This window comes from Penaeus vannamei, chromosome 20 (genome assembly GCF_042767895.1).
Source record: "Penaeus vannamei isolate JL-2024 chromosome 20, ASM4276789v1, whole genome shotgun sequence".
In the NCBI taxonomy this organism is placed as follows: Eukaryota; Metazoa; Arthropoda; class Malacostraca; order Decapoda; family Penaeidae; genus Penaeus; species Penaeus vannamei.
This window is the reverse complement of record NC_091568.1, coordinates 4447386-4454885: the sequence shown is the minus strand read 5'-3', so window position 1 is coordinate 4454885 and position 7500 is coordinate 4447386. Positions and strand designations below refer to the sequence as shown.

At 42.8% G+C, this 7500-nt stretch overlaps 1 protein-coding gene across 7 annotated transcripts in view; it reads right to left on the bottom strand.

Annotated features, from left to right (window-relative positions):
• Positions 1-7500, bottom strand: part of LOC113828121 (TOX high mobility group box family member 4-A) — a 711447-nt gene that overhangs the window by 329533 nt on the left and 374414 nt on the right. Inside the window, exon 1 of one of the 7 annotated variants that reach the window (XM_070134768.1) lies at positions 6825-6896. The exons of the other annotated variants lie outside the window; for them this stretch is intronic. The gene's annotated coding sequence lies outside the window, so the exon portion shown is untranslated. Of the gene's footprint in view, positions 1-6824; positions 6897-7500 lie in introns of those variants that run through there. 7 annotated transcript variants of the gene reach the window in all.

Genomic DNA, 7500 nt, shown 5'->3' with positions numbered 1-7500 from the left:
CAACATTTCCCCTAATTTCTCCCTACATTTCCCCTAATTTCTCCCAACATTTCCCCTAAATTCTCCCTACATTTCCCCTAGATTCTCCCTAGATTTCCCCTAAATTCTCCCTAAATTTAACCTAATTTCTCCCTACATTTCCCCTAGATTCTCCCTACATTTCCCCTAAATTCTCCCTAAATTTCCCCTAAATTCCTCCCTACATTTCCCCGAAATTCTCCCTACATTTACCACAACTTCTTACCCCAAATTCCTTCTTCCTTCACCCCTTCCCTCTCCCCTTCCTCCTCCTCCCCCTATAGCTAGAGGACCATCAAATATATTAATAATGTTGCACACACAGAGGGTTTGCAATAGAGCGCTGACGTTGCATGCTACGGAGTCAGGGTTGATAATAAACCGCGTGCTCCCTGCGTTTATAAATCCCTTTGCAAGTGTTTTCTATACTCTGATTAATGTTGATATTATGATTGGTGTGAGTGATTAATGTGACGCGGTGGTGGGGGGGAGGGGAGGGGAAGGAGGATGGGGATGGAAAGGGGGGAGAGGGAAGAGGGGAGAAAGGGAGATGGGGAGAAGGAAGAGAGGGAGAGGGAAGAAGGAAGAAGGAAGAAAGGGAGATGGGAGAAGGAAGAAGGAAGAGAGGGAGATAGGGACAGGAGGAAAGGGAAGAAGGAAGAGAGGGAAAAATAGGAAGAGGGAAGAAGAGGAAGGCAAGAATGAAAAGGACACAAGGTCATTTGGTGACGGGAAATGCCAATTAATTCACTCAGATTATGGGTGATATTTGGAACGAACGAAAAGAGCTGCCACGAAGGCTAATAAAGAGTAAAAATTTCACATCGCAGTTGGAGTAAATCATAATGATGCCGTTACTGTTGATTTTGATAATGATTAAAAGATACAATCATCATGATAATCAAAACAAGAGCGACAATAACAAAATCTTGTTGTTAATGAAGGGGATAATAATTCACTATTAGCAATACTAATAGCATTATAATAGCACTGACAGCAACAATCCAAACATAAATAAGGATAATACTATATTGAAATAATAACAATAATAATAATAATAATGATAATAATAATAATAATAATAATAACAATAATAATAATAGCAATAGCAATAACAGTAATACAAATACCTATATCAATGGTAGTGATGAAAATAATATTAACAACCAATACTAAAAATGAAAATAAAATGGTAACAATAGCAAGACTAATCAAATTTCTAATAATAACAATAACAACAACAATAACCATATCAGAAATAGAAATAAAAATGACTAATAATATTAACAACAATAATAATCATAATAATGATAATAATAACAAAACAATAATAATAATAATAATAATAATAATAATAATAATAATAATAATAATAATAATAATAATATTAACAATAACAATAGTATAATAATAACAAAAATAATAACAACAACCATCACCAATAATAACAACACCAGACCACACAAATCACTCCCCAAGCAAAATAGCCCCCGCCCGCACGCCCCCGAAGACCAGGAGCGCCCAACCCCGATGCACACACACCGCCCGCCCGAGCAAGACACAACAGGCCTTTGCCCCGACAGCCACCGAGTCCTCACGGGCGGCCCGGAATCCCCTTACATCACGCAAGACAAGTGTCTGGCCGCCGAGACACGACTCCGGACGCCCACCGCCGATTAGGAAGGGGTCGCCGAGGGGAGGGGGTAAGGAGGGGGGAAGGGGAAGGGAAGGGGTAAGGGGAGGGGGTAAGGGGAAGGGGGAAGGGGGAAGAGGGGGTAGATGCCCTCTCTTTCTTTCTTTCTTTCTTTCTTTCTTTCTTTTTTTCTTTCTCTCTCTCTCTCTCGAATCGGAAGGATGCGAGCCCAAGATGCCTACGGGGCCTTAAGGATTTTTAATTTTATTTTGTCTTCTTTGTTGTTATTATTATTATTTTCATTAATTTTTTTATTATTATCGTCATTCGGCCGGTTTGTTAAAATTATGCAAGGCCCGACCCAATGAACATTCCTTATATGGACATGCATATACAAAGAAATAAATGCATATATATCGGTCTAGACAAGCATATCTACGGAACAGATAGATAAATGTAAACATATCTGATAGACATATATTCATCTATTTCTGTGTATATGTGTACGAATATTAATTGGGTTGGACCTTGCACAATTTTAACAAACCGACTGATAGTCATTACTACTTTCATTAATATTACTAATGCTGCTGCTACTACTCCTAATATTATTACAATAATTATTATTTTACTATTATCATTATTACTATTATTGTCGTGATTATCAGCCATTATCACCATTACCACTATCAATATTATCATCAATATCTTTATTAGAATTGTTATAATTATTATCTTATCAACTTCCTTTTAAGGAGTGTCTATTTAGCTCGAGGGATGACGAGTTGGGGGGTAAGTAAGATTAATTAATGGGGGGGTAATTGGTACATGGCGGGGTAGGGGGATGGGGGGGATGGGGGACCGTCTCCAAAATTCCAAAAATATATCCAAATTCAATCGCTTCTGCATCGCGAGTCTCCTTGATCTATACAAGAGTCTCTACCTCATAATAGTATTGGGATTTTATTATCCCCTTTTCACTCCAGTGCCTCCTCCATCGACCATTTCTGGGATGATGCGAACTGCTGCGAATCTGCTGTGGTCAGCGGTCCCCGTCTCTCTCTCTTTCTTATTTCTCTTTATCTCTTTCTACACGTTTCTTTCTTTCTCACTCTCTCTCTCCTTCTCTCGCTCCGTTTCTTTATCTATATACGTCTTTCTATATACACATATTTTTTCTCTCTCTAAGTCTCTCCACATTCTCTCTCTCTCTCTTTCTTTTTTCTCTCTCTCCTTCTCTCGCTCCGTTTCTTTATCTAAATACGTCTTTCTATATACACATTTTTTTCTCTCTCTAAGTCTCTCCACATTCTCTCTCTCTCTCTCTCTCCATCTCTCCCACTCTCACTCTCTCTCCCTCCCTCCCTCCCTCCCTCCGCGTCCGTCTCCCTCTCCCTCTCTCCTCCCCTCGCGGCCGCGGGCATCGCCTCGCCTCCTCGACAGCGTGTAAACATGGACACTGCCGCTTCCGTGTAGTTTCCCGCCCTCGTGTTTCAAACCTCGAGGCAACCGCTCTTTGGGGAGGCGTAAGAGGGGGGGGGGGATTATTGCGCATATCTCGGACAAGAACCGGAATTAATTGCTTTTCTTGCGAGGTTCTGAACGCCGGCTTACGCGCGGATACGAACACTTGTCTTCGCGTAATGGAGGATAAATGGCTCACAGTTGTTTTATCGGAGGCAGGGAATCGGATGAGTCCTCGCACGGGCCTGGCGAACTGTGGCTTCAAGATGGCACTTTTTTCACAATGGAGGGAATTCTATTCACGGCACTAATGGATAAAATGGCGCTCACTAATAAATACAAAATAACAATCCTTGAATGTGCGGTTATTCGTCAGTTATTCGTCACTAAGACAATACTATTCCACACAGAGACGCCCATCAAACGTAAACAAAGACACACAAACTTCATAAAAAACACAATAAATTAACCAAAATAAATCCCTAAAATCCTAACACGTTTTTGCCCTCCTCTCCTTCTCATCCTTGCCTCTCCCCTTCCTCTCTCCTCCACATCCTTGCCTCTCTCCCCTTCCTTCTTCCTTCTCCCCTCTCCCCTCCTACACCAGGGGACACCGCACGCACGCACCGCTAACCACACAAACAACACACAGACAGAGGTTTCCCCCCATCTAACGAAATCAAACTCGCCTCCCCTAAGACGCCGCCCATATGTCAGGCCGATGACAGGCCCGACACCGAGGCCGCCCGTTTTTTGTCGCATATCAAAGCTCCGGGTTTTTTACGATTGTTGTCAGTGATGCATCGTTTGTATGCATGGATCTGGTTTATTCATATCTGGGTGAATTAATGCATGTTCATACATAGAGTGTTAGCGCATTTATATATATATATATATATATATATATATATATATATATATATATATATATATATTTATATATATATTATATATAAATAAATATATAAATATAGATATAAATATAGATATATATATATAGATATAAATATAAATATATATAAATATAAATATATATATAAATATAAATATATATAAATATAATATATATATATATGTATATATATTTATAGGTATATATATTTATATATATAAATATCTTCATATATTTACATATATATAAATATACATACATATATATATATATATATATATATATATATATATATATATATATATATATATAAATATGATGACATATGTAAATGTATATAAATATATTTATCTATACACACATAAATAAATATACACATATGATACATATATATATACAATATATATAATATATATATATATAAATATACATATATACGTATGTATATATGTATATATGTACTATTTATATATATCCATATTATAAATATATACATGTATATATATACACATATATGTATGTAATACAAAAAAATGTATACATACATGCAAACTTATATATGTATACATATATGACATAATACATATATTTACATATATATGATACGATACATACATACACACACACACACACACACACACACACACACATATATATATATATATATATATATATATATATATATATATATATAAACTTGCTTTGATCCGCACACGCAAATAACTAAAATATGGAAGTCGGTGCACGCAGGTGTCGCCCCTTCTCTACGGCGCATTCATCCATGTATAATAACATAGGACGCACAACTCATCCCCAATACATCCAAATCCCACATTATTCACATTTCCCGAAGCTAGAATAATAGGATCCGGCGCCAAGGTGGAAAAAAAATACAGCCATTTGTGAAACTGTAACGGGATAGTGTAATCGGCGCTTCCTGGCCCGCGCCGCCGCCCGCTGGGACCCGTGGCGGCTTCCTCGCGGGGCGTCCCACTCGCCCTCGCGCGGACGGATCCCGGGTCTCGCATCCTTCCGATTCGTGGGAGAGGGAGAGGGAGAGAGAGGGAGAGAGAGAGAGAGAGAGAGAGAGAGAGAGAGGGAGAGAGAGACAGAGAGAGAGAGAGAGAGAGAGAGAGAGAGAGAGAGAGAGAGAGAGAGAATCTGATAGAAAGGAAGAAAGTAAGAAAAATAAAATAAAGTCTTCAGCGCGCTCTTCCATTTCCCGAGGCCCATTCATTGTTGTTGTTTTTTTGTGCGTGCGTGTGTGTCTAGTCCTTACAACTCCCTGGTTTGTTTGAGGAGATTACTTGGCTCAATTCATGCTTCAAGCTCGCGCCGCCCCGCACGCTCCCCCATTGATGTTTGTTGAGCGTTTAGCAAGAGGAGGCGGGGGTCGGGGACTCGCCCTGGCCACTCTCACTCCCTCACTCCATCCTCACTCATCCCGCAACATTACCACGTGGCCCGCCTTCCCTTATCGCCCGCCGCGGGGCCTCTTCCTCGCCCCCTGCCCCGCCGTCTCCCGAAGGAGCCTGCGGTTCCTTCAGGAGTAGCAGAGCCGTGGGGGGCGGAGGAGGGAAGCCCAAGTCGGTGTCACAGGTGCGGTGACAGGAACGAATTCCTTACAGTTAACCCCCTTCCTCCCCTTCTCCCCCCGCCTCACCCAGGGTTCCGTAACTACAAACTTTCCCCGGGCGGAAGTTGCACCGTTATCATAAGGTGATCAATACATGAAAAATATACACGACTTGGCCACGCAACGCAAAAGGCGATCCACGTACCCTGGCCCCACCTTTCCCCTCAAGACCCTCTTCGAACCCCACGCCGACGATGGCCTGTCAAACTCCCCCAACTCTCGGGCCGTCCGGTAGCCGTCTCCAGGTCGCCGCTACACAACCACTTCCCGACTTCCTCAAAATAAAAACAAACGTTCCCAGGCCTAGAAAATAAACGTTTCGCCCTCGACAAGAAGACCGTCCCCCTCTCCATACGCCTCGCGGGACAGACCGGACAAAGTTTTACTCCCGCAGCGACTTCTCTCCGAGCTCACCCATACGACCAGTTTTGTCAATATTAATTCATTATTTGCGCACACACACGCACGCCCCTCCTACGCGCAATACATCTGAATAATATCCGACGCTATTGAAGATAAATACTGTACACACGCACAAGCCTCTCGCCGGGCGTGTAACCCATCAAGGCAAGTTTGTAAACGGGCTCGGATTTTTGCCTTCCGAGCGGGCTCTCTTAGGCCCACTCCGGCGAGATGGGAGTAAACTACAGTGAGAGTGGGAGGGGAGTAAAGAGGGTGAGGAGAGGAGAGGAGAGGAGAGGAGAGGAGAGGAGAGGAGAGGAGAGGAGAGGAGAGGAGAGGAGAGGAGAGGAGAGAGAAGAGAGAGAAGAGGAGAGGAGAGAGAAGAGAGGAGAGAGAAGAGAGGAGAGGAAGAGCGTAGAGGAGAGCGAGAGCGAGAGGAGAGCGAGAGCGAGAGGAGAGGAAGAGGGTAGAGGAGAGCGAGAGGAGAGAGAAGGAAGAGGAAAGCGAGAGAGAAGGAAGAGAGAAGAGAAGAAAGAGAGAGAGAGAAGATAACACACCAACATAAGTGTAGTCCACCGCGCTTAGGATCCTGATCTGTTTCCTCCGACAGATGTCCCTTCCCCCCCTCCCCCTCCCCCTCCCATTACCCCATCCCTCCCCCACCCTCGCCCCTCCACCGCGGGACAGAGGCCCGTCGTACCCACATATCGCAAACGCCCTTCAAACGCCCAATCAATCATGTCCGCTCGGGAGAGGGAAGGAACCGCAAGATCTCTTACCTCTTTCTCCTCGTGCGAAATCGTCTTCCTTACTAACCACGGATAGGCAAGGAAGTGGAGAGGGGTGGAACGGGGAGGGGGGAGGAATAGGACTCCTCTCTATTCCTCTCTATCCTTCTCTTGTCCTCCCAATTCACTCCACTCACCCACGGATCTGAGCGCGGTTCTAAACTAAAATAAAAACGGTTGCTGGTGACTAGCGGCTTAAGCGATAACCGAGACTTACTAAGGTGTCTTGTATAACTACCGTGAGGGTTGTCCGGTGCTTAAGTTAATCACAAATTAACCAGTTATTCACCCAGGTCGAATTTCGTTTCCAATCACAGATAGATCCAGTTTTTTTCACTCCATTTCAAAACGTAATTTCACTCGTGAGACCTACCTACCCCTCCCCTCCCCTCCCCCACAAGAAAAAATCTAAATTACGGAAACGAAAACGAAAAAAAAAGAAAAAAAATCGAGTCACCTTAATTAACAGGAATCAATTAAAGGATAGTCGAGATCGCGGGGGACTGAGGGACGGATATAGAACAAGACTTTTCGAACTTTCACTGAAATATAAATAACTATTCGTCTTTGCGAAGGAGAGAGAACGAGAGAGAGAGAGAGAGAGAGAGGGAAGATGACGCTATACCCGAACCAATGCATAACTTTGCCCCCTACGGCATAAACTTCG